The sequence below is a fragment of the Diospyros lotus genome, chromosome 10, assembly GCF_014633365.1.
Source record: "Diospyros lotus cultivar Yz01 chromosome 10, ASM1463336v1, whole genome shotgun sequence".
Lineage (NCBI taxonomy): Eukaryota > Viridiplantae > Streptophyta > Magnoliopsida > Ericales > Ebenaceae > Diospyros > Diospyros lotus.
Window position 1 is genome coordinate 12881196 of NC_068347.1, and position 27083 is coordinate 12908278.

The 27083-nt window shown below is 40.2% G+C and overlaps 1 non-coding gene and 1 pseudogene across 1 annotated transcript; one reads left to right on the forward strand and one right to left on the reverse strand.

Annotated features, from left to right (window-relative positions):
* Positions 1–7886: 7886 nt before the first annotated feature.
* On the reverse strand, positions 7887–7993 carry LOC127812382 (small nucleolar RNA R71). The gene has a single exon (XR_008025886.1). It is a non-coding gene; the product is annotated as a small nucleolar RNA R71 (small nucleolar RNA).
* On the forward strand, positions 7890–19037 carry LOC127811110 (uncharacterized; annotated as a pseudogene).
* The last annotated feature ends 8046 nt before the right edge of the window (positions 19038–27083 follow it).

Genomic DNA, 27083 nt, shown 5'->3' on the forward strand with positions numbered 1-27083 from the left:
GACTTCCAAACTTGAGTATCATTCCCAATCATGTCAACTCCAGACTCCACTACTGGTCCATCTTGGTTGTCATAAGACCTGATCAGCTCATTTTCCTTGTCTGATCCTAGGTTAACATCCTCGACAAAGTTCCCAATATTATCCTAAGTTATTCTCTTCATTTGTTCACATTAAAAAATATTCTGATAAGTCATCAATACTACTAGTACATTGACCAAGTCAAAGATCATCATCAAAATACCCATAACTGCCACTGTTGTTGCCAAAATACAATAATCTATTTTTAATTGTGGGTGGACGTAAGAGCCTCGTTACTATGAGCTGAGTCTTGGTAGCCTAGAGGGTCTAATGAATGATTGGGTCTGAAGATCTAGTAGGTTTGGTGGATCTAGTGATCTGGTGGCCCAAGATAACCGAGTGACCCTTGATAACCGAGTGACCCTTGATAATCAAATGACCCTTGATAACCGAGTGACCCTTAATAACTGAGTGCCCCTTGATAACCGAGCGGCGTGCAAAACGAGAGGACCATTAGGACGCGGGTGGGTGTCCCTGCGTAAACCCTCCGATGCCTAAGTCAGTTCTCGAGAGCAATAGTGTGAAATTGTAGTTCAAAGGCTCAAGAATGTGTACCTTGAGATGAAAACATGGCCTCTTATTTATAGTGGAGGGTGGGGGGAGCCACGCGATAATCATATAAAGAGTTTTGCGGCCCGTTCCAGAGATTTTGTGACCTATTTCAAGGGTTTCGAAGCCCATTCGGCTAGGCGCACAATGACGAGAGGAGGCCCACTCGGTCATGACCGAGTGGGGATAAAAATGGGAAGGCTGGCATGGTGACGAGAGGGGGCCCACTTGATCATGATCGAGTGGGCCATGAAAATACTGGGATCGAGCAACCCACTCGGCATAACCGAGGGGGTACCCACCTTTAATTCGATATTTGATTTGATTTTTCTAGGCATATCAATTGCTCCCTGCTCTTTTAGCCGAGGAAGTTGATTGAAAAAGCATATAATCCTAGGAAAATCTTGCGCATTTCCTACCATATTTTGCTTCCTTTCAGAAGATCGTTTGATTGCGTTTGTCCTTTATTTTCTGTATTCATCTGTGAGTCTTAATGCCTTGTTGTCTTTTAAACCCCTATAAATAGGGCTCAAGGATTTCATATGGTCCACATGCAATCTTGGTTCTAGTGCCTCCAAAGCTAAAACTTCCTCGTCGCGTTTTAAGGCCCATCGTGGAAGATGCCTAGCCACTCGGTTATGATCGAGTGGCTGTGTTGGTGTGGCTGGGGGTTCACTCAGTCATGACCGAGTGGGCATGCTGGCTCGTCAAAGCCCACTCTATAACGGCCCAAGAGAGGGCCTAGAATTTATTTAGATTTAGTTAAAAGCATTTTTTCCAATTAAATATTTAATGTGGCAATTCAGAGATTTTTTAAGGAAAAGAATAGCATTTAATGGCATTTAATTATTTAAGAATTAAATGCAAGGGCTTGAAGGTAATTCTAGAGTTTAGTTATTAATTAAGAGTCTTAATAATAATTTCTTCTTATTAATAATTAAGGAAGAGTGAGAATCCATGCGTGACATGAATTTTGATTGAGAGTCTCCTCGTGCTAGTAGGAGAAGGATTCCCAGTTATAAAAGGAGATTGAGTTATGGGCTAGGGCTTCTTATTCCTATATATATAGCTTGATGGCTATAAATTTCTTCACGCCGTGTAAAGAACAGGAGATAAAAGAAGTTCCAGCAGTGTCTAGCATAGGAGAAGTTGCTTTGCAATCGTTGCAATCCAGTCAAGAAGATTAAGGGAAGTATTCTCCCTGTAATCCCTTCCATTCCAGGATCATGATAGTTCGTTTTTCATAATTGTTAAGACTCTTGTTTGATACTCAGTTAATCAGCCAGTTTATATATACCTATATGCGTGTTTAGATTAGCATATCAAAGGCTTCCTTGTGCAAGTATCTATCCCTATAAAACATTCTTACGGGATCATGATTTAGTATTAAATCTCAATTTTTTAGTAACTCTTTGTTAAGTTTCAGTTGTAACAGTCAGTGCACGTATACATATATATATGTGTGTATCACAGTGAGTGCATGAAGAAGATGTGCATGATTCTTTGTAGCAATTCTTTTAAATATGATCTCCAAATCATGTTAGCATACATTCTCAGATTAAACAAGACTCTTCATTCTTGTTCCCAAATCTTTATCAGTTGTGTTTACATGCTTATGTACATACACAGTTATATCAGTATCCAGTGAGTTTGATAAGTGATGCATAATTCTTGCAGCATTTTCTTTCAGAAACGATATGTGATTCATCCTTTTGTTAGTTCATGTCAATTGGGATTGTTCTCCTAAGATTTCTTTCAAAATGGTGTAGTAACGTTAAGTTTTGATTTAAGATGTAGTCTCTGTTATCGTGAGTTTTATTTCTTATGAGATTCCACACATTCAAATGAGCGTTGTGTCATTCAAATGAGTTTTGAGGCATCCGAACGAATTCTCAGTGTTTTCGTATCATCTCATCGTTTTCTTAAATTTTTGAGTATGTTATTTGAATGAGTATGCTTTGTCAATCGAATGAGTCATTGAAAGATCCGAATAGCCTGTGCTTTGTATCATCTAGCATTCGAATGTAAGCCCTCCCATTCAAATGAATTTCATCGGATTTTAGAGATTTGTGAGTAGCATTCGAATGTTACAATTGTGGCATTCGAATGAATTTCATCCGATTCTGAAGATTGTGAGTAGCATTCGAATGCTACAGTGGTATCATTCGAATGAATTTCTAATATCATCCGAATGTTCTTCCTTTCCATTCGAATGATTCCCTTATGCTTAAGCCGATGCCTGAATACCTTCATGTATCATCTGAGTGATCCCTTCCTCATTTGAATGCATCCCAAGTGTTACGCTTTTCATCTGAATGCTTTATTTTCCATTCGAATGTCTTGTTCACATTCGGATGTTTCTCTTCGCATACGAATGAGTCCCTCTGTTAATTAAATTACTAATCAGTGAACTCCAATTTCAATTATTATTTAATAAAATAATAAATACCCTTAGTATTGGAAACCCATAACATTTATGATAAATGTAATACGTCAATACTCAGAAATTATAGAATCTTTGTATGCCAATATATTGAAGATCATATTACATGTGTAGATTATTATGACATGATCAGCATTATTCTGTGAGATTATGTGCATACATTTTGGTGTGAGCATTGAGCATGATTTTATATAGGGCACTACATATCGTGTGTAAGCATGTATGTGAGCATTGCATTACAGTATGCGCACCAGGTGGCTAGTCCGCGGGGATCCCACTAGTTTTAGTTTCAGCTCAGTTATGAGTTGCTCGCCTGGTGACGACCAGGGGGCTAAGGGCTTTGTCCACAGTATGTGCTTACAGTTTTTATGTATGCAGGATTCAGATCAGACATGTATGTTTTGCAATTATGTGGGCCTATGTGCCAAAGTTGCATACCTTCATTTAGTTTACAGTTTATGTGCATTACATTTGTGTTAATGTAAACAGATAGTGATTATATTCAGTACAAGTTTAGTTAGTATTTTTTTCAGTATCGATATTCTTCGATTTGATTTCAGTTATTCTTTCCACCTTATTACTTGTTGAGCTTTGTAGCTCACCTTAATTGTATGCATATTTTTATCTATTTTTCATCTTAACCTTGTGTGATCTTTCCTACATATAATGTGTGATTATATGGATTTTACATCATTTTAATCTCTTTTTGTAGGAATTCAGCAAAGGATATTATTTCGAAGATTTGGGTGTGAAAAGAAAAGAAAAAAAATATTATAAAGTTAATTTCAAAATTAATATTTTAATATAAATAAAAATAAATAAATATTTTATTTAATTATTATTATTATAATATAATCAAAGTTATTATAATTAATAGTATATTATATATTAAATTATAATATTTATATATATGTATTATATTATATATTATATATTATATTATATTATTTATATATAATATGGTGGCAGTGGCGTGAGATTGAAAAATTTGGACTAGGGCTGCCGCATTCATCTTATATATATATACATATATAATAATAATAATAAAGGCACTTGGAGAAAGGAATGAAGGGTAGCAGCTGTGCATACTCTATATAGATAAAGAGATTAAAAGAGAGGCATGGAATGCTAAGAGGAGACTTTCGGCGGCAGAGGACGCAAGGAGTGAAAATAAGGCGTTGAAAAGGAGAAATTGAGAAGCCAGGCGCACGGAATAGAAGAAGGCAGACGTAAGACCGTTGGAGCAGCAAGCACCCGAATCTGTTTTAGATCTAGGTGTTGAGTTCTAACTTAGTCAAGAGGGGGGGTGAATTGACACCTTTTAAAAACTTTAATGCAAAACTTATGCACCTATATATATGAGAAAACAAATTTAATATAAACCAAAATTGTAGTTGAGAGTACGGGAGCACTTAAATACTAGATGGATAATATGATATCCGCCAGCTGTGCTAGTATGTGCTTAGATCCAATATACTCTTCAAATTACAACTTGGTGAAAAACATGTGATTTGAATGCACACAATAACAAGACTTTAAATAAACCAAATGGAATATTGAATGAGTACAAAGAATGATCAATTAAAGCAAATCAGAATATAATAGCCAACAAAAATGTAGGACTTAGGATTTGGCCACACAAAAACAAAAACAAACAAGTATAATCAAGCAAGAATAAGTAAAGAGTGAAGAGAAGAAGGACACAACGATTTATAGTGGTTCGGCCCTGATGGCTTACATCCACTACCTAAGGATTCCCTTCCTTAGGATTTTCAATCAAATCCACTATATGAAACTTTTCTTACAACCACCAAAGCCTTCACTTGGCTTCACCACCACCAAACTATTTCTGGAGTCTCACACTCACTAGTTTGGATTTTGTACGCTCTTTACAAGATAGTAGAGATTGAGAAATATGGTTCTCTCAAAAATAATACAATGAAGTGTAGAGAACTCTCTTAGTTTTCTCTCAAGAAGATAGAGGAAAAGAAAGACTTAGAGAGAATGAAAATCTTGGCCAATGATGTAGAGAATAATAGGGCTTTCAAAAGTTGTTCCAAAGCCTTCAAGAGATCCTTTTATATAGTGTTAGAGTTGGCTTTCCTTGATCAATCTCAGCCCTCCATGTGTCAAGTCTTCAAGCCAATCTTAGCCCTTCGTTTTGAATTTTTGATTTACCTTCCATAATCAGCTAACTTGATTGATCTTCAAGACCTTTGACTTTTGTAGATCTCCAATCAGCCTTGAATGAGCAAATCAATTCCAATAATGCATGGCTGATTTCAAGGATTAAAAATATCATCCAAACCCTTCATAATTCTTGCAAAATCGAAATTAAATACCAAATGATCAATTCTGACTTCTAGTTGATCTTCAAACTCCTTTGATTGTGCAATTGGCCCCTTAGCTTCCATAACAAGCATAGCTAATTTGAAATTTGAATTTAAACCTCCAAATGGTGTAAAATCCTTCCAAATATTCTTAGATAATGAAGCAAATTTGTCCAATAATGAAGATATCAATTATAACTTCAAAGGCCATTAATTGATCAAGTTTCCATACTAAAAAATGTTGACAACAAGAAGAGAATCAATTTGTGTAGCTGAATATATGCAAGATATCCTTAGAATATTCTCCCATAATGAAGATATCAATTAGCAATGAGGATATCAATTAGTCATAATAAGTAGGATAATTGATTCCATGATTTGAGTAGAGGATCCTTTTAATGAGATAGAATCAGCAATAAAGGAAAGTAATATCAATCAAGGTTTAACTTTAAAACCTTAATTTCCTCCATTAATGTTGAATAATAGGGCTGAATCTTTAACTTCTCCATTTGAATGCAATTCAAAAATTCTTCCATATTTAACTAAGTAAAGAAGCTTCTAAGAACCTTTAAATTTACTCCATGATTCTCTTACCATATTTAGACCAACGAGAAGATGTAACCTTGATGAGTGTGCTCCATGTGGCTGCCATGTCATCAAAATGCCACATTAACAATACCATGTCGCCAAGTTACATATATGGCAACTCCATATAGTGGACTACTCCAATCTCCTCAAAAACTTCCATATATATCTTTTGAACTTCCCATATATGAACAAGGATTCAATATATCTTCTAGACTTTCCATTCTAAGAAGAACTTTCCATTCATAGCTCAAATACTCAAATTTCTAGAAAGCTCTCTAAAAACTTGTTTCCATTTATAATGAAATCTCTATATAAGTATAAGAAGTTTCCATATATAACCTGTGTCATGAAATCACTAAAGAATAGCTTTGTAAGCCTTATGAAGGCTTCATGCTTTGTTAGAACATAAAATATAAATTCACATTCACACATGCCAATTATCAATCATCAAAATCTACACTCAACACTAGGCAGGGAGCTTCATCTTTTTCTTTTTCTTCCTTGTTTAATTAATTTTTTTATGCTCCCACTGTTAGTTTAGATTTTAATTAATTCTATTATGAACTAATTTTATTTAACTAGGGTTTGAGATGAAACTTATGAATTATTAATTTTTATTGATTGGGTTTTCTATCGTGATTTCAATTATTTATTATTTGTTCTTAATGCGAATAAGTGATTTAATCATCATTTAATTGATTTTGTATTATGATTTGAAACTGAGAAGTGATTTTCATAACAGGTTGAAGTAATAAATTTCATAAGATAGATAGTTGATAGGGATTTGATACTTGAATCTTATGAAGGATAATGAATTTGAACTTAACAATGAATTTCAGTTTGTTATAACTATTGGGAAATAGGTTGATTGTTAACGAATTAAGATTTAATTAGGTTAGTAAATCTTGGGAAAGAAGCTAACCAATTTAGATATTCACCTCATTGAATTGATAGAAACCCAATTAATTGAAAATTAAGACAGATTAATAAGTGGATTCGAAACACTCTAGTTGCCTCCATTTTATTCAAGTTAAGTTGCTTTTAAATTTGCATTTAATTTTAGTTCTCATTAGTTTAATTTATTCAAATTCATCTTCTTTTTATAGTCTAAATAATATTAAAGTTAATCCAATTTTGGTACTTAATTCAATGTTTGTGGGATTGACACTCTACTCATTCATTATATTACTTGTGTGATTCATATGCTTGCGAATTAGCTTAACAAGTTTTTGGCGCCGTTGCCGGGGATTGGTATTAATATCAATATTAATTAACTTGAATATTAGTTTAGACATTAATTGTTTTTAGTTGTTTTTTTTATTTATTTTTTTGTTCTCTTTTATTCATTTTTATTTGCATTTTTGAGTGTTCAATAATAATAATAATAAAATAAAATAATAAAATAAAAAATAAAGAAATAAAAAAAATCAAGTTTTTAACCGTTGTGATATTCTATTTCTTCTTTGTAGGTCACATTGGAATCTCAATAGAACATGGGAGACGAAATTGTGGATCAAAGGAATGGGCAAGCTAGAGCTTTAAGGGATTATGCTATGCCCTCTATTCAAGGAACACCCTCCAGCATCACCAGACCAAGCATAGGGGCAAATAATTTTGAGATTAAGCCAGTTATTATTCAAATGATTCAAATCTCTGTTTAGTTTAGTGGATTATCGAACGATGACCCCAATGCTCACATAGCTAATTTTTTAGAGACTTGTGATACTTTTAAGCAAAATGGTGTCTCTAATGATGCGGTTAGACGTAGGCTATTTCCTTTTTCATTAAGAGATAAAGCTAAGTATTGGTTGAACTCTTTGCTTGCAGGGTCCATTACAACTTGGGATGATTTGGCACAAAAATTTCTTAATAAATTCTTTCCACCTACGAAAACTGCAAAGATGAGGAATGATATAACCAATTTCATGCAAGCAGACATGGAGAATTTATATGAAGCATGGGAGCGGTTTAAGGAGTTGTTAAGAAGATGTCCTCATCATGGGCTTCCAAAGTGGTTAGTGGTTCAAACATTTTATAATGGTTTAAATCATAACACCAGGATTACTATTGATGCAGCTGCAGAAGGAGCTTTAATGGGAAAAGAGATTGATGAAGCTTATAACCTTCTTGAAGAGATGGCCAACAATAGCTATCAATGGTCATCTAAAAGATCTATGCCAAGAAGAATAGCTGGAGTACATGAGATTGATGCGATAACAACATTGAATGCAAAGGTAGATAATCTTTTTAAGAAAATCGACCAGTTGAATATTAACTCTATTAAATCTTGTGTGCAGGCTTGTGAGATTTGTGCGGGTCCTTATGTTACCCATGAGTGTCAAGCCGGGATATCTTTTATACCTCAACCATCTGAGCAAGTCAACTATGTGGCTAATCAAGGAGAAAGTCAATTTAATCCCAATGCAAACACTTATAATCTAGGATGGAGGAATCACCCCAACTTTTCATGGTCCAATAATCAGAATGTGTTGAAGCCTCCGATAGGATTCCAATAACAGGAAAAGAAGCCTTCATTGGAAGATTTAATGGCTACCATGGCTAAAACAACTTCAGATTATATGGCTAGGATAGACATTATGTTTCAAAATCAACAAGCTACCATCAGAAATCTAGAAATGCAAATTGGCTAAATAGCTAATATGGTCAACAATAGAGCTCAAGGAATGCTACCAAGCACAACAAAAAATAATCCAAAAGAGTAGTGTAAAGTAATAAAGTTGAGGAGTGAAAAGCAAGTGGGGTAAGATGAAGAAGAAAAAGCTGAACCAGAAGAAGCTGGAAATTTTTTTTCAGAAACAGTCGATTGGGCCATCAAGGAAGGCGATCGAAATGCGACTGAATCAGAAAAGTTAAAATTTGAAGATCAGTGGTCGACTGAAACTACAAAGTGGATACCAAAGTGAAAAATAGTGCAAGAAGAAAAGAAGTAAAAAGAAGAGGAAGATGCAAGGTAGGTTGAAAATATGAAGAAATATGTTCCCTTTCCTCAGAGATTGCAAAAGCAAAATGAAGATAAGAATTTTCTCAAATTTCTTGATGTGTTTAAAAAATTGCATATTAACATTTCTTTTACAGATGCATTGGCTCAAATGCCAAGTTATGCAAAGTTCTTGAAGGAAATTCTATCAAAGAAAATGCGACTAGATGAGAATGAAACAGTGATGCTTACTGAGGAGTGTAGTGTCATTATCCAAAACAAGATGCCTCAGAAATTGAAAGATCCAAGGAGTTTTACTATACCATGCATTATTGGAAATTGTGAATTTAATAAAGTTCTTTGTGATCTAGGTGCTAACATAAATTTGATGCCATATTCTTTGTTTTTAAAAGCTAGGCCTTGGTGAAATTAAGCATACTTCTGTTTCCTTGCAACTTGCTGATAGGTCCATTAAGCATCCCATAGGAATGATAGAAGATGTCCTTGTTAAAGTTGCTAAATTTATTTTTCTTGTGGATTTTATTGTGCTTGAAATGGAAGAGGATAGGGAAATACCATTGATTTTAGGAAGACGATTCCTTGCAACAGGTAGAGCTTTAATTAATCTTGAACAAGGTAAGTTAACTTTGAGAATAGGGTCTAAAGAGGTGAATTTTAATGTTTTTTAGGCTTCTAAAGGATTGAATGATGATGACTCTTGTTTAAGAATTGATGTTCTTGATCATTGTGTTGATGAATATGTTGATAGTTTGCATGAGCCATTAGATGAAAAACTACTGGCTATAGAAAGTGGTGACATGCAGGAACTGGAACATGCACAAAACACTATTATAAAGCCCAATGGAATTGATCAGTACAATGGAGATGAAAAGAAGGCTTTTGAGCAACTAAGGAAAGAATCTCGACCTTCTATTGAGATACCTCCTAAGCTTGAATTAAAACCGTTACCATCACATTTGAGGTATGTATTCCTAGGTAAGTCTTCTACTCTTCATGTTATTATTTCTGCACATTTGATAAAAGAAGAGGAAGAATAACTTTTGAATGTATTAAGAAGGCATATTAGAGCTTTAAGTTGGTCCATTGCGGATATAAAAGGTATTAGTCCTTCATTTTGCATGCATAAGATCTTAATGGAAGATAATTTTAAGCCATCTATTGAACATCAAAGAAGATTAAATTCGAACATGCAAGAAGTTGTTAGGGCTGAAATTATTAAATGGCTCGATGCTGGAATTATCTATCCTATTTTTGATAGCAGTTGGGTGAGTCCAATTCAAGTAGTACCGAAGAAGGGAGGAATGACTGTGGTTAAAAATGACAACAATGAATTGATTCCTACTAGAACAGTCACAGGGTGGCGTCTTTGCATTGATTATAGAAAGTTAAATAACGCCACTAGAAAAGATCACTTTCCTCTGCCTTTTATTGATCAAATGCTTGAAAGACTTGCTGGAAATAAATTTTATTGCTTCTTAGATGGATATTCTGGTTATACATAAATTCCTATTGCACTTGAAGACCAAGAAAAGACTACTTTTACATGTCCATATGGCACTTTTGCTTTTAGGAGAATGCCATTTGGTTTGTGTAATGCACCTGCTACTTTTCAGCGGTGTATGATGGCAATTTTCCATGATATGATTGAAAATTTTATTGAAGTCTTTATGTATGATTTTTTAGTCTTTGGTGTTTCTTTTGATAAGTGTTTGTCTAATCTCTCTCGAGTTTTGTAGCGATGTGAAGACACTAATTTAGTGTTAAATTGGGAAAAGTGTCATTTTATGGTGCAGGAAGGAATTGTGTTGGGTCATAAAATTTTCGAAAGAGGAATTGAGGTGGATAGAGCAAAAGTTGAAGTAATGGAAAAATTACCACCTCCGACCACAATTAAAGAAGTGAGAAGTTTCTTGGGGCATGCAGGGTTCTACAGAAGATTTATAAGAGAATTCTCTAAAATCACTACGCCTCTTTGTAATTTGTTGATTAAAGATATACCATTTGAATTTACTAATGAGTGCTTATTTGCTTTTAATAGGATAAAGGAAGAATTGACTTCAGCACCTATCATGACTTCACCTGATTGGACACTTCCTTTTGAATTGATGTACGATGCTAGTGATTATGTAGTTGGAGCCGTATTGGGGCAAAGAAAAGATAAGAAATTGCATGTCATATATTATGCTAGCAGGACCTATAATGATGCGCAATTGAATTATGTCACCACTAAAAATGTAACACCCCGTCTCGCCAGGCGTGTTACTATAAGGGTATTCCCGGGATTTCTTTTTTTTTTTCTCTTTAAGTTACACACGCGCGGTATTTCAAGAACAATCTTCACATGTAGAAACAAAACCCCGCGAACCCCAGTCTTGCCCGTTTAACTATCAAGATCAATAATCTTAAACTAAACGAGTCTTAATACAACGCAGCGGATACACTAATACCAAAACACCATAGTTCTTACATTGTATTTCCATAGCAAAATACGTAATACAGATCAAATGATAAAATTGCTATTATACAACTGTTCATTTACAACCTGAAATGCATATTAAATCGCCAAACGTTACAACGACTTAACAAACTAAGCACCATTGGCCCTCAACCGGCCACATCCTTGCCCCCGCAGCAGTTCCTGGCTGGAACATTAAACGTTCCAGGGGCATAGCCCAAGTTAGATGATAAACATCTAAGTGACGACATAAAACAGTTCATACAATGCATGAGAGACACACGAGCATGGCATACTCAGTCAAATGTAAATATGCAAGACACGTCTAACTCGAGATATCACCTTGACATACTTAATCCCTCGAATGCCCCACTGTAACACCCGTTCACCTGGTCTAATGTTAATCCCTCGAGTGCACCGTCGTGACACCCGTTCACCTAGTTTAACATTGTTCCATCGAGTGCCCCAGTGTGACACCCGTTCACCTGGATTAACATTGTCCCAACCTCAAGTAGACCCCATCCCGCCCCATACGGACCCAACGATGCAATTAAATGATATGAAAATTTACACGCCATGCACCAACATTTTAAAATAAAACAGTTATTGCAATGTAGCAAATATCGACATAATGATTATAAGCAAAAGCCTTGTAAAACAATCTATGTCTAGGAGGGTATAACCGCTCACTAGAACCCACCACAAGCACCTAAAAACACTTCCAAGACAAGGAAAAGTTGGAATCAAACCACTCACCTTGAATGTATTAAGATCGCCTCGATCCTCATGTAGCGCCTCGGTTTGCGTGCCAAATCCCAAATGTTTGAACTTATACTCAACCTCAAGCCATAATACTTCCTAAACACCATATTTAATTAAGGAAGCATTAAAATCCATTTTCCTCAATTTTCCATAATTTTCTCTATTTTCTCCCAACTTTCTCTTCGTTAATTCTAAAATAATTATTTCTTCAACTATTTTCCGAAATATTTCAACACAATAATTCCTAGAATAATTAAATAAAAATATTGGAATTAAAATTACCAAAATAGCCCTTCGCACGCGCTCTCACGCGCCCTGCGCGTGGAGGCTGGCGCGTGCAGCTACGCGCGTCGTCTTCTTTCTCAAGACCCGCCGGCGACGACCCCTCCGATGACCGATCTGAGCACACCCCCTTCAAGCCCTCGGTGAGTCGATCCCAACGGCACCATTTTTAGGCCGAAAGCTCGCCGGAAAATGGCCCAAACGGCCAGTTGCAGGTCCGGCGAGGCGGACCGCCTCGCTTCTCCGAACAGCCTCCAAACCTTGACGAAAATGCTGCAAATGCTCCAGAACCCTTCTAATCGATGTAAGGAGCAAAAGCCCCTTAACCACTCCCTTCGATTTGCTCCCCATCGCGAGAAATTTGAATGTTAATTTTCGGCCAAAACCTAGGTTTTTATAGCGAACCTCCGGCCCATTTCCGGCCAATCAGCGATCGAGGCTTGGCTTACAAGCTTCCTAGCGTCGAATACTACCTCCCTCGAACCACCCTCGGCCGTCCCATCGCCTGAAACGACCTCCACGTGCGGCGGAAGGCGGCGGCCGAAATCCTTCTTGCGTTCACACTGTGCAGCTTTTGTTAATTTGCACTTTAGCCCCCCTGATTTCATCAATTCTCAATTTGGCCCCTTCCTTAACACTCCTAATAAATCCAATTATATCACCATGTCCCGCAAGTTTAGTACATCTCATTAGACCCTCGAAACTCCTGAAAAATTATCGTTTTGACCTCCTTCGGGTAAAATTTGAAAATTGCACTTAGGCCCGATTGGTCAAATTGACTTTAAATCCATTTGATTCAACTCGAAATTGCTTAAGGGTTGTTCTACACATTAAATAGTAGTCCTTGACGCGCTCCGTTGATCTTCTAGACGTTTCCTACGTCGATTTGGTTTTCTCAGCCCGATCGACAGCTGTACCGAAAACTGTTCCCGATCCCACTTCTTTCATCACTAAAAATCATAATTCGAATCACTTGTCGATACTGTACAATTTTATTTAGCTATCTAAGGTCCGGGTTACTCCCTCCGACTGATTTGATCGTCTAAAACTGCGTTAATGTGCCATATAGCCTTATTCTTTTGCTAATTCCAATTATACCCTTCCTTAAAAATCATTTATACTCTTAATAACTTCCTGGGTATTACAAAAAATGAGTTGTTAGCTATTGTTTTCGCTTTTGATAAATTTAGATCATATCTTATTGGAGCTAAAACAATAGTATGATCATTCTACAATTAAATATTTGTTAGCAAAGAAAGATGCTAAACCAAGGTTGATTAGATGGATTTTATTATTGCAGGAATTTGACTTGGAAATTAAAGATAAAAAGGGAGCTGAAAATTTGGTAGCTGACCATTTGTCAAGACTTAAAAAGGAGAACGCTCATGAAGAGGAAAGTCTACCCATCAACTAATCCTTCCCCGATGAACAATTGTATGCACTTCTGATTTCATCATCGCCATGGTATGTTGATTATGTGAATTATTTAGCAAGTGGTATTGTTCCTCATGATCTAACTTATCAACAGAAAAAGAAATTATTTTCTGAAGTGAAAAATTATTTTTGGGACGATCCATACTTGTTTAAATATTACTCTGATCAACTTATTAGAAGATGTGTGAATGAAGATGAGGTTGTTAGTGTGCTTACCCATTGTCATTCTTTAGAAACAGGAGGTCACTTTGGACCCTCCAAAACTGCAGCTAAGGTGCTTCAAAGTGGTTTTTATTGGCTCACCGTATTTAAAGATGCATATTCATTTGTTCATTCATGTGATAGGTGCTAAAGAACAGATAATGTGTCTCGTAGAAATGAAATGCCTTTAACTAACATTTTAGAAGTTGAGTTATTTGATGTTTGGGGTATTGACTTTATGGGACCTTTTCCTTCTTCATTTAAAAGCCAATACATTCTTGTCGCTGTTGATTATGTTTCTAAATGGGTAGAAGCAGTTGCACTTCCTTCAAATGATTCTAAAAGTGTGATTAAGTTTTTTAAGAAGAATATCTTCTCTCGTTTTGGAGTTCCTAGGGCAATTATAAGTGATGGAGGTAAACATTTTTGTAATCGCTTATTAGATTCTTTACTAGCCAGATATGGGGTTACCCACAAGGTTGCTACACCGTACCATCCTCAAACTAGTGGCCAGGTAGAGATTTCTAACAGAGAAATTAAGAGCATATTGGAGAAAACAGTGAATACCTCTAGAAAAGACTGGTCTCATAAATTGGATGATGCATTATGGGCATATAGGACTGCATTTAAAACACCTATTGGTATGTCCCCTTAACGTCTAGTTTATGGAAAAAACATGTCCCTTACCTGTGGAATTAGAGCATAAAGCATATTGGGATATTAAATTCTTGAATTTTGATATGAATGCTTGCGGTAAAAAAAGATTGTTGCAACTGAATGAGATGGATGAGTTCAGATTGAATGCTTATGAGAATGCTAGGATTTATAAGGAGAGAACTAAGCAATGGCATGATAAACATATTGTAAAGCGTGATTTTCAAATTGGTCAAATGGTGTTATTATATAATTCTCGTTTGAGATTGTTTCTAGGAAAATTAAAATCACGATGGTCAGGCCCTTTTACTATCAGCCAAATTTTTCCTCATGGTGGAATTGAAGTTCAACGTGGTGATAAAGTTTTCAAGGTTTATGGATAGCGCTTGAAGCCATACATCAATGGAAGTCTAATTCCACAAAAGACTTCCATCCAACTCACTTGAAGACCAAAGCTCCAAAAGTTTGAAAGTAGGAGACAAGAAGAATTTTTGTGGGCATTCTTTTTCGCATTTCAGGGGAGTATTTCTTTCATGTTCTTTTGCTTCACATTGAGGAAAATGTGTTAAATAAGTTTGGGGGGGTAAAAATTATTGATTGTTGTGCTTTTTTTGTTATATATGTGTGTGCTTAATGTGAAGATTTTGGTGGAACTTATATCAAGTGCACATTTGGCCAACCCCAAGCCTAAATAATAATAATAATAATAATAATAATAATAATAATAATGAAAGATAAAATAAACAAAACTTGTTATTTGGAATCATGATTTGCATTTGGGTTCTTTATTGTGTTTAACATTGAGTCTTTGATTTGGAATGAACAATATCTTATAAAGCAATATCAAGCATACTTGGTTTTTATGATCGTTGAAATACATGTTCTTTGCAAAGTCATGTAAGTTGTGTGACTAGGCATGAAAGATAAATGCAATGTTTTTCTTGTGATTGTTCCCTTTGAGCTAGGCCTAAACAGGGTTTAAGTAAGTAGGGAGAATAATGTTGAACGAGATGGAGTATAAAATGTACTCGTTCGACAATTCAAAAAAAAAAAAGAATGAAAAAGCGAGATGGAGCATAAAATGCACTCGTTCAACAGTTAAAAAAATATGAGATGGAGCATAAAATGCACTCGTTAAATATATATATATATATATTAAAAAAAAGAAACCCCTAATTTGCTACCTTTGTTTGTAGTAGTGAGAAGGGATGGTTACAATAATGAGTGTTGCATTATTCGATTGTGCTGGCTACATGAAAAAACATGACTGAGTTTAGAATTTTATATGAATTCTTAAGCTAGGAAATGTGAGTATGCTCAATTTCTCTTTATTTGTTACTGTTGCATTCTCGATTGAGGATTTACATGTGGACATAACAAAAGGCTTTGAATGTGATGAATAATTCCAAATACATGTTTTGTTCTTTTGAGTATGGAATTTCTCTACTTTGCTTGACGACAAGCAAAAGGTTAAGTATGGGAGTATTTGATAGGGCTTAATTGTATGCATATTTTTATCTATTTTTCATCTTAACCTTGTGTGATTTTTCCTACATATAATGTGTGATTATATGGATTTTACATCATTTTAATCTCTTTTTGTAGGAATTCAACAAATGATATTATTTCGAAGATTTGGGTGTGAAAAGAAAAGAAAAAAAATATTATAAAGTTAATTTCAAAATTAATATTTTAATATAAATAATAATAAATAAATATTTTAATAATAATAATTATTATTATAATATAATCAAAGTTATTATAATTAGTAGTATATTAGATATTAGATATTATACTATAAATTAAATTATAATATTTATAATATATATGTATTATATTATATATTTATATTATTTATTTATATATAATATGGTGGCAATGGCGTGAGATTGAAAAATTTGGACTAGGGTTGCTGCATTCATCTTATATACATATATATATAATAAAAGGCACTTGGAGAAAGGAATGAAGGTAGCGGTCGTGCATACTCTATATAGATAAAGAGATCAAAAGAGAGGCATGGAATGCTAGGAGGAGACTTTGGGTGGCAGCGGACGCAAGGAGTGAGAACAAGGCATTGAAAAGGAGAAATTGAGAAGCCAGGCGCATGGAATAGAAGAAGGCAGATACAAGACCGTTGGAGCAGAAAGCACCCAGATCTGTTTTAGATCTGGGCAGGGAGCTTCATATTTTTCTTTTTCTTCCTTGTTTAATTAATTTTTTTTATGCTCCCACTGTTATTTTAGATTTTAATTAATTCTATTATGAACTAATTTTATTTAACTAGGGTTTGAGATAAAACTTGTTATGAATTATTAATTTTTATTGATTGGGTTTTCTATCATGATTTCAAATTGTTGTTGCCAAAATACAACAATCTATTTTTAATTGAGGAGAGACACAAGAGTCTTGGGAGTCGTGCATTTACTGATGAGAATCTTGATGAGTAACTGGATCAGGTAGGTCTAGTGGGCTGATGATCAGGTGGCCCAAGATGAACGAGTGACCTGAGGATGACGAGTGGCCTCGGATGAACGAGTTACCTGAGGATGATGAGTGGCCTCGGATGAACGAGTGACCTGAGGATGACAAGTGGCCTTGGAAGAATGAGTGACCTGAGGATGACGAGTGGCCTCAGATGACAAGTGACCTGAGGATGACGAGTGGCCGTGACCGAGTGACCTGAGGGCGACGAGTGGCCATGACCGAGTGACCAGAGGGTGACGAGTGGCCTTGATGACCGAGTAGCCTTGGTGACCGAGTGGCCTGAGGGCGACGAGTGGCCTAGATGACCGAGTGGCCTGGGTGACCGAGTGACCTGAGGGCGACGAGTGGCCGTGACCGAGTGACCTGAGGGCGACGAGTGGCCTTGATGACCGAGTGGCCTTGGTGACCGAGTGGCCTAGATGACCAAGTGGCCTGGGTGACTGAGTGACCTGAGGGCGACAAGTGGCCGTGACCGAGTGACCTGAGGGCGACGAGTGGCCTTGATGATGAGTGCCCTTGATGACCGAGTGCCCTTGGTGACCGAGTGGCCTACAAAACGAGAGCACCGTTAGGACGCGGGTGGGGGTCCCCGCGCAAACCCTCTGATGCTTAAGTCAGAATCTCGAGAGAAAATGAGAAAAGTATACTTTGATTACTCAAAATTGCGTACCTCGGAATGAAGGTGGGGTCTCATATTTATAGTGGAGGAGAAAGAGAGGCCTCGCGGTTTTCTCGGCGAAAATCTCGCGGCCCATTACGGAAATTTCGCAATGCTGATCGTCTGGCGAGAGGGGGGGATTCGGCTGGATTGACAATCCAGAAGGGTCACTCGGTCATGCCGAGTGACCTCTACTCGGTTAGGCCGAGTTTGGGGAGGGATCACTCGGTATGACCGAGTGACCCTCTCCACTCGGTAGGGCCGAGTGGGGGCGAAAACCACTCGGCAACCGAGTGGTCTTAGCCACTCGGCCCAGCCGAGTGGTCTCAGCCACTCGGACCGACCGTGTGGTCTTTACCACTCTGTTGCTCCGAGTGGTCTTAGCCACTCAGCCCAGCTGAGTGGTCTCAGCCACTCGGCCCAGTCGAGTGGTCTCAGCCACTCGGACCGACTGAGTGGTCTTTAGCACTCGGTTGCTCCGAGCGGTCTTAGCCACTCGGCTCGGCCGAGCGGGTCTTCCTCGGCTCTTGACTTTGATTTATCTCCTATTGGGGCCCACACTTGATCATAGATCCATTTCGTCCTCCCAGGTACATCAATTACTCCCTGCTTTTTTAGCTGATGAGTCGGGTAAAAGAGCATACGATCCCGGGAAATATTAGCGTCGCTTTTGCCACATTTTGCTTATCCCTCGGGAGATCATTTTTGCACATTTGGTCTTCATTTTCTGTATTTGCTCCACAGCTTTCGACATTTTTGCCTTTTGAGCTCCTATAAGTAGGGCTTCCACTCTTCATTTAATTCTCACAAGGATCAGCTGAGGTGCTCCAAAACTCAAGTTCCCTCAGGTCTCGACGCATTTTCTAGGCCATGTCTTCATTTTCAGCATTTGGGGGAGCTCTCACTGGGCCACTCGGTCATGACCGAGTGGCCATGACGTGCAACTAGTACCACTCGGTCATGACTGAGTGGTCGTGATTTTAGCCGAGGCCACTCGGTCATAACCGAGTGGCCACCCACTCGGTCATGACCGAGTGGTTCTAGTGCCCCGGTGCCCTTTAAACGGCTTGAAATGCTTATCTCGGCCTTCGGTTGCTCCTTCTTTGCCTTGTACTGATTTTCTTTGTGTTTATGTGCAGGTGCTTTGCTTGTCGTGATCGTCCGCTTTTCCTAACGTAACAAGGTAACGACTTTGATCCTTTTAACATGTCGAGGAGAAGACCGGCATCACCCCCCGGCCTCGCGCACATTCCTACCACTTCGAGCTCCCGGCTTCGATACGGGGCCTTTGAGCAAGTTTATGATGCCACGCCTTCTGGATTTATGGTGAGGTACCCTCGCCTCGATGAGCCGGACCCCTCTCGGGTAGACGAGGGCTCCCTTGGTCTTCACTTTGCTTTATTTGAGGTGGGACTCCGCTTTCCTCTTCCGCCCTTTGCCATGGCGTGGTTGCGTCACTACAAGATCGTTCCCGCTCAACTTTATCCTAATGGTTGGTCTCAGATGGTCGGCTTCTCTATACTTTGTCGTCTGAGGGACGTCGTCCCTTCCTTGAAACTCTTCAGTTGCTTCTATCGATTGTGAAAAGCCAACAAGGATCGTGCCCTTTACACTCTCTAGAAGGTGTCGGGTTTAGAGCTGTTCATCGCTCTTCCAAACAAGATTAGTCGATTTGAAGAACGGTGGGTAGTGATAGAACCTCCACCTAATTGGGATGCTCCTTTATACTGGAACCATCAAGACGCCAGCCAAGGGTTTCCTCCCTGCAAGGAAGTTCGGGGCGTGTATCGTCATCTAGTAGAAATGTTAACGGCGCAGGGCCCCGTCGAGTTGAGGAGCCTCCTGACTTTGGAGAATTTCAGAATCGCGGGTTGGGGGGTCGTGATACCAACTGTTCCTCCTCACTCTTCCACGCTATCCAACGAAGAAATGGAAGGAGTCGAGGAGGAAGAGATGGAAATGCCTGGATCATCTTCCCTTCCTCCTTTTAATCCTTAGGAGGAAAACAGTCCTGGGGGTAGAATATCTTTCGCCATTATCTTTCTTTTTTCCATTGTCACATTATTTCTCCATGCTAAATGTTTTGTATTGATTTTTGCAGAAATGGCTGGATTGAGTAGACTGATGGAGTTGCATAGACGCCACCGCGAGGAGGAGTCACGTGCTGCGACAGCGGCCAAGGTTTCTACGCATGGAGCTGAGGGATCTACAAGCTCCTGCCCTCCTTGGTCGTGTATACCTGCCGGCGTTTCTCCCACTGGGGTGGAAAGGCGGCGGCGTCCAAGAAGCGACCACTCTAGTGCTGAAGCTCCTACTCATACGGAAAGTCCATAAATTCCTCTTTCTTATGAAGAGGCTGCAGACATCCCCTCTCTTGCTCCCAATTCTCAAGGGGGGCGAAGCTCGTCCTCTCGATTTGTTGGTGACATGGCACGGGTGGAAGAAGAATGTCGGCATCTTATAGTTCCAAATAAGAAGGATCGCCACCGTCTTGAAGGCGAGAAAGCATTGAGGCCCCCTCCTATACTTCCCATTCCAGGCAATGTGAGACATACCATGATTCTTGGAGATGGCACAAAACTTAGTGGTCGAGACTGTGAAGTTTCCCCAGGGGTATTAGAGACAAACTCGGTTACTGAACCAGGGATTGGTGCTCGCCTCATTTATTCCACCATTCTCCCTCGAGAGGAACGACGATTTATTAGTGGTAATTATGCCCAGACTAGAGACGAGGCAGAGCAGCTCCTGGTGCAAGGTATCCAAGGAATCGTTGCTTCCAACGCTAGGGACAGGGCCTATCGTGAACAAGTAGAGACCCAAATGTTAGACTGGAGGAAGCGCAAATCATCCTGGAATGAGGAGCGTCAAGAGTTAAAGGGTCATGCTCGTCGGGCGGAGCTCGGGAAGAAGAATGCAGAGGCAGAGATTGGGCGCATGCAGGATCGACTGTCCGAGGCTTCTGTTGGTACCTTGGGTCTTCACGAGGAAATTAAAGACTTACGCTCTCAGCTAGAAGCTGAAGAGCATAAGAATGTTGGTTTGATGGCGCAACACGAGGCACTTTTGCAGGAACATTCTCTACGCCTGTCAGAATTGAAGATAAGTCGGAAAGATGCTCGGGCTATTCGAGCTGAAGCAGTGAAAGAATATCGTCTCTCAACCGACTGTCAAGATAGGAAGGGAAAGTATGCTTCCGGCTTCCTGAAATATGGATTTTATCTGGCCCATGCACATCTAGAATCTCAGCGTCCGGGAGAGACTTTTCCTGAACTTTTTCTTACTCGCGAAGTTGAGGAGTCTCATCAAGTAGATTGGCGTCAATATGAGCCGAATGAGCCTATGAGTCCTTCTTCTTATCTAGACTCTTACTTAGTGGATGATTTGGAAAATTTGACAGGCCCTTGGAATCCATTTCCTTTCAATCATGGGGAAAAAGGCATGACAGTCGATCCCGGAGCCGTTGGAGAAGATTCTGGCGCGGCCGATGAAGATATCCCTCACACGGTCGAGGTTGAGGAAGGGGAATTCCCGATGGGGGCTCCTGAGATTCCTGTTGTGTCGTTGGGATCTTCTAAGCATTCCTCTCGCAAGTCCCGCTCCCGCGAGTAGACCCTCATTGTAGTTTGCTTTCCGCTGTTGCCGGGCTCATGTGCTCCTCTCGTTGTAGTTTGCTTGTTTTATCAATGGATGTTTTTTATTTGTTCTACCCAATGCGCTCTGCTCTTTGTTGCTTGATTTATTCTTTTATTGCTGTCTTTAGTGATATAAGACCAAGACTTTTCTTTGGCTATTGAATCATGCACGATGTGGCGAGCTTGAGCGTATTTTTTCTCGTATTGGGCTGTGAGCAGGGCCACGGGTTCAATCATAGTTTTACCTCGTTGCCGGGCCATAGGCGGGACAACGGGTTCGATCTCAGTTTTACCTCGTTGCCGGGCCATAGGCAGGACAACGGGCTCGATCGTAGTTTACCTCGTTGCAGGGCTATAGGCGGGATAACGGGCTCGATCTTAGTTTACCTCGTTGCTGGGCCATATGTAACGACCCGCTCCCAGTTACGGGCGCCACCGATAAATAATCGACCGAATTACTCACCCGACAACCACAACTGAAGGGTTGGACTATGTTTCAACAGGAAACGCCCTAGGTGGGAACTAGGCTTCGTCCTTCCCTTCGCTCCACTCAGGAATCGGTCCCAACTCAAATAAGAAAAATCTAGCGGACCAAGACCCGAAACCCGAGTGAGCTTCACCTCTCTTCAGCTCACCCCATAGCAAGCCAGAGGTGACCCAGGCACGAGGCTAGCATACAAACACTTCGCTGAGTATTGGGGATTTATGAGAACATACCTCGCTGATCTTTACTCGGTCCGAACTCGGCTTCTCCAACTAAGCCATATACCACGAACAATCTCACAATCATTTATCACACTATGATGATTTCAATAATAAAATACATCTAGTGCTCAATATCGTTTACATTCAATTACATGAATACTTATAAAAATTTACAGGAGATTACACAACAACACAACTCAGGCAACAAGCTAATTTCCATAACAGTCTCCCTGCACCATCCCGGCTTGCATCTGGGCTTGCATCATCTACACATGAGGTAAAATCTCATGAGTCTTAAAGACTCAGTAAGGGTGCAATGCATGTAAATATGAATATAATCATGTTTATGTATGCCAAATGCATGCAAATGAGGCTAGGCTCACACATCCTCACAACCCACTAAGGTTTGAGGCATCAACCTATCAGCCCCCACCACACTAGTCCTCCATATGGCCATAGGTCCACTAGGTCTCGCATCATGCAAGTGTTAACCACTACATGCAACTGCAACATAAAAAAAATTATCAAACACATTTACCAACTTGCAAGGCCACCTCCACATGGAGCCGTCCCTTACCTGGCTCGAAGCTTCATCTCCGCCTCGGCACGAATTCCAGCTCGAACCTCTAGTTCCTCTAGGATCACCGCCTCCCCGGTCAAACCTAGATGCAAAACACACAAAACCCCAACTCCATTAACATCCGGCATTCAATTAATGCCCTCAACTACTCCGAACATCCCCAAAATCATCCATTAACAAAATTTTAAATACCCCAACACAGGGTTTAATCCAACCAATACTACACAATTCATTAACTCATTTAATGAAAATAACTAGGGAAGAATTAACTCAATATACCTCAATTAATTCTGGAGAAGGCATCGGGAAAACGCTCACCCGACGTTGCTTCTTTGGCTGCAAATCTTGCGCCCAAATCTCATTCTCGGCCTCCAACACGCTTCTCGGGCCCCAAATTAATTTCCAGAACTTTCCCCAATCTTTCTGGAATTTTTCGGGATTTTTCCCTATTTTCCAGAATTTCCTTTATTTTTATTTTCCCTTTTTATTTTTATTTTTCCTTTCTTCTTCCTTGGTTTTCTTCTCCCGGGCGCAGCCACTGTTCCTTCATCTTCTTCACTAAGCGCAGCCTGCGCACGCCGCCGCCAAGCCTGGCTCCGACGCCCGCCCCACCTACCTCCGGTCAACGTAGCAAGCTCCGCAACCGCCGCCACTGGCCGACGCCATCGCGAGCAACAACCAGCCGGCCACCTGCGCGCACCGCAGCCGCTGGAACCGCCATGGCCGACCCTACTCGCGCCTTCGACCGCTGCTGGTCCACTTGCCTCCGCCGGTCATTTTTTTTTTGCTCCGCCTCGCACAGCAGCCTGCATCGCGGCCACCACCGCGGCATCTCACGCCTTCTGCCATCACCGGCTTACGCGCATAAAGCCACTGCTGTGCGCGACCGCCATTGCCAGCGTTCGAAGCTCCTAGTGCACCTCTGCGTGCCTCCGCCTCAGCCAAGCCATCGTGTGCCACCGCTGCTTGCCTCGATCGCCGACGACATTGCTTCTAATCGGCTTCCATGGCCGCCTCTGTCTCGGCCATTTCAACAGCAGCTCGAAGCTGCCACTTCGATGGCCGAGCTCGGCCGTCTCCCCCCCCTTGGCATTGCTCTCTCGCTCCCTCTTTTGCGAGCTCCTTCTCGCATTCACTCTCCCTCAATTTCGATCTCTCTGTTTGAATTCAAAATTTAAATTTTTTTTTTGATAGCAGAGAACTCGCGGTCTCCTATATATATATATACATATATTCATGGCCATATATATATCCATATATATAATTACATATATAAAGCTTTTAATCCCCTTATTTTATCATAATTCCTTTTTAAGGAATACAAAATTACACTTGAGACTTTTAATAATAACACTTTGACCCTCCAAAACTTAATTAAATTATTATCAAGCCACACCACATCTCGATTTATCAAAAAATTAATAGCCGACCGTTACTCGGGAATACTGACCTCATCCCTACGCCTGCACGGGACCTTTATTCGACCCGAAAACACTTAAGGGTTGCCTTACTCAGAAAACCGAACCTCCCTTAGGGTCCTCTCAGCTTCCAGGAGGTCCCATTCGATTATTCGGTAATGGCACCCACTCGGGCTTATACGAAATTTATTCCAAAAATTATTCCCAGTCGGACCGCTTTTAGCGCCATTATCTTCATCCCGAGATGCTCATCAATCTCTTGTCCTCTTCCCTAGACATCCAAGTCCCGAGGCACTCCCGGCCGCCAATTCGGCAAATTTCATTAATAAATTACTCAAATTTGACTTTTGGCCTTTCCGGACCACCCGAGGTCCTATCCAAAATAATCAACATTATTTATTTTTAATATCATGTAATACCGGGTATTACATTCCACCCTCCTTAAAGAATTTCGTCCTCGAAATTCACTTTGCCTTAATCTCTTACCCAAGATAATCACATTCTCTAGCTACTCTCCGAATCTCCTGCTCAAGAATCTCGTAGCCGAACCATTTCTCAGCCTTCACCTTGGGTTATTCCCACCTCAAGGCTTCACTTAGGCATTTGCTCCTCCACCTTTCCAGGACGTTCACCAACCGATTATCACTTTGGCCTCCCGCCAAACGGCACCTCTGGTCGCTGATCATGCTTACTGTAACGACATTCATCTCCAGATGAATTTTCTCTGCCTCGAAGCATCAATTTGCAGGTTTACTTCCCATTTCCCCTTTTCGCATCACCCGAAACAACTCTCACAAACATTGCATTACTGATCAGCCTACCACGATTTTACGCCGATCACACACGGCAACGTTTCCCACTGCCAATCACACATGGCCACGATTTTACGCTGGTCCAACCAGCAACGTTTTAGCACTGATCATCACCGCAATGTCTCTTTTAGTGCCCACAAGACACTCAGACACCCATTTATCATGGCACACCGCCATTTATTACAAGCATGCAGAGTTTGAGTCGATCCTCATGGCAACCTCTCATTACCGATCAACTAACCATGCTAGCACTACATGGGAAGCACCCATTTGGCCCACCCTGCCAATTTCGACCATTTCATACATGGTCTACTACCTTGACCAGCTGACCCTCATTTATCGATACGATTACGAAAAATCGATATACCTAACACCATGTCAGGTAATTTCACATTTCAACCATACGTGCATTACCCGAGTCCAACTCGAGCTTGGCGATGCACGCACTATTACAATCTCACCTCGAGCTTAATCATGCTCGGGCCACAACCATCTCCCAACCAGGAGTTCTTCGCATTAAGCACATAAGGATACTTACTAGCCGATATCGCACGCTAGTAGGGGTCTCTTACCCATACAAGGGAACTCTTCACTGAGCAACCCCTCTTTAATACTTCACCCAATTCAGCTTTCACAATCATGCCCCATGCTAGGCCTTATCTTGGCTATTAAACCCTACCGCGAGTCAAGGATCCTATCATTGCGCTTAAGGTCGCGGAACCATTAATCAGCCCTCGTCATCACCCACGGTGCGTGGCACAAGTGATTGGCTTATTACCATCTGCACAATCACTTATTGCATCGCACTTGTAGGATGACTCGTGCCTTTGGTCCGCACCACAACAAGCTAACACGGTAACACCCCTACTCTTGTAGCGGTCTTTTAGCCAAATTTACTCGCCTAGCTTCAATTTCGTTAGGACTTTTTAAATCTCACATTTCTCAACAAAGCCTCTTACTCTTGAAGCATGGAACCTTTCGGCAATCCCAAAATCAGGTTCTTTCTCAATTTGTGATAAACACCTGATTTAAACCATGCTTAATGGTTCCCTTTGTCCTACTCGGCAGGGACAACACCATGACAACAATGAATTCTCTTACAGCGACGATGACACCACCACGTCATCTCAAAGACTCGCTGCTCCTTGAATCTTACTAGTCATCACAACAAACACGACCCCACCCTTAGGCCATTTTCCACAAATCACTTTGCTATACTTATAGCAGCTAGCTTATTCCCTGAGAAACTTTGGCTTCTCCCAGGTTTCTTATAACTTTTGCTACAACCAGCTCACATCACTCAGTGAGCGTCCACATTAGCCTTAACGCCATCATCATCAGCTAAGACGATCTCTTGCCATCGCTTAGCGCCACATCCAGCCGCAACCGCGACTCCAGATCCACCAACGCCACTGACCAACTACTCTCACGACGCAACACGGCCATGGCTAGCCACCGCTCGCCGCTGCTACTATCACCAATTGGCGCCTTTGGTCACCATTAGCTACCCTCAGCTAGTCACCAATCGGCTCCACTAGCCGATTTCCTTTCACAATCGTTAACCTTTAGCCACGAGGTTAAATCTCATTAATTGCCCAAACTCCAAGGCATCCCTCTAGCTGTATTACTCACAGCTTCCAGGTGATTTCATCACTTCTACACGATTCCTGAGAACCAATCTCGTCCCACAAGCTCTTTCTTTGAGCTCTAGCCACCCATTGGTGACATCTTAAATTCGTCTTCACCTTCCATCTAATCAACTCGATTAGCTTTACCCGGATCGCCCGGCTCATAACCAACATAACTTTTCTCCAGGCATTACTCTTGCACTCATCGACTATGATTTTTGATTTAAATCCACCCACTAGACATCACCCCTGCTACTCCTGTGGAACTCACACTTCCACTAGATGTCGTAGGACTCACATTCCTACTCAGGCACTTGCCATCACGCTGGCTTTCCCCGGGTGATGCATCCTGTTAGAGTGGTAGTGCCTTAGGAGATCCATTTAATGTTGTCGCCCTATGCTCGACCTTTCTCGGGAGAACCTCTCAC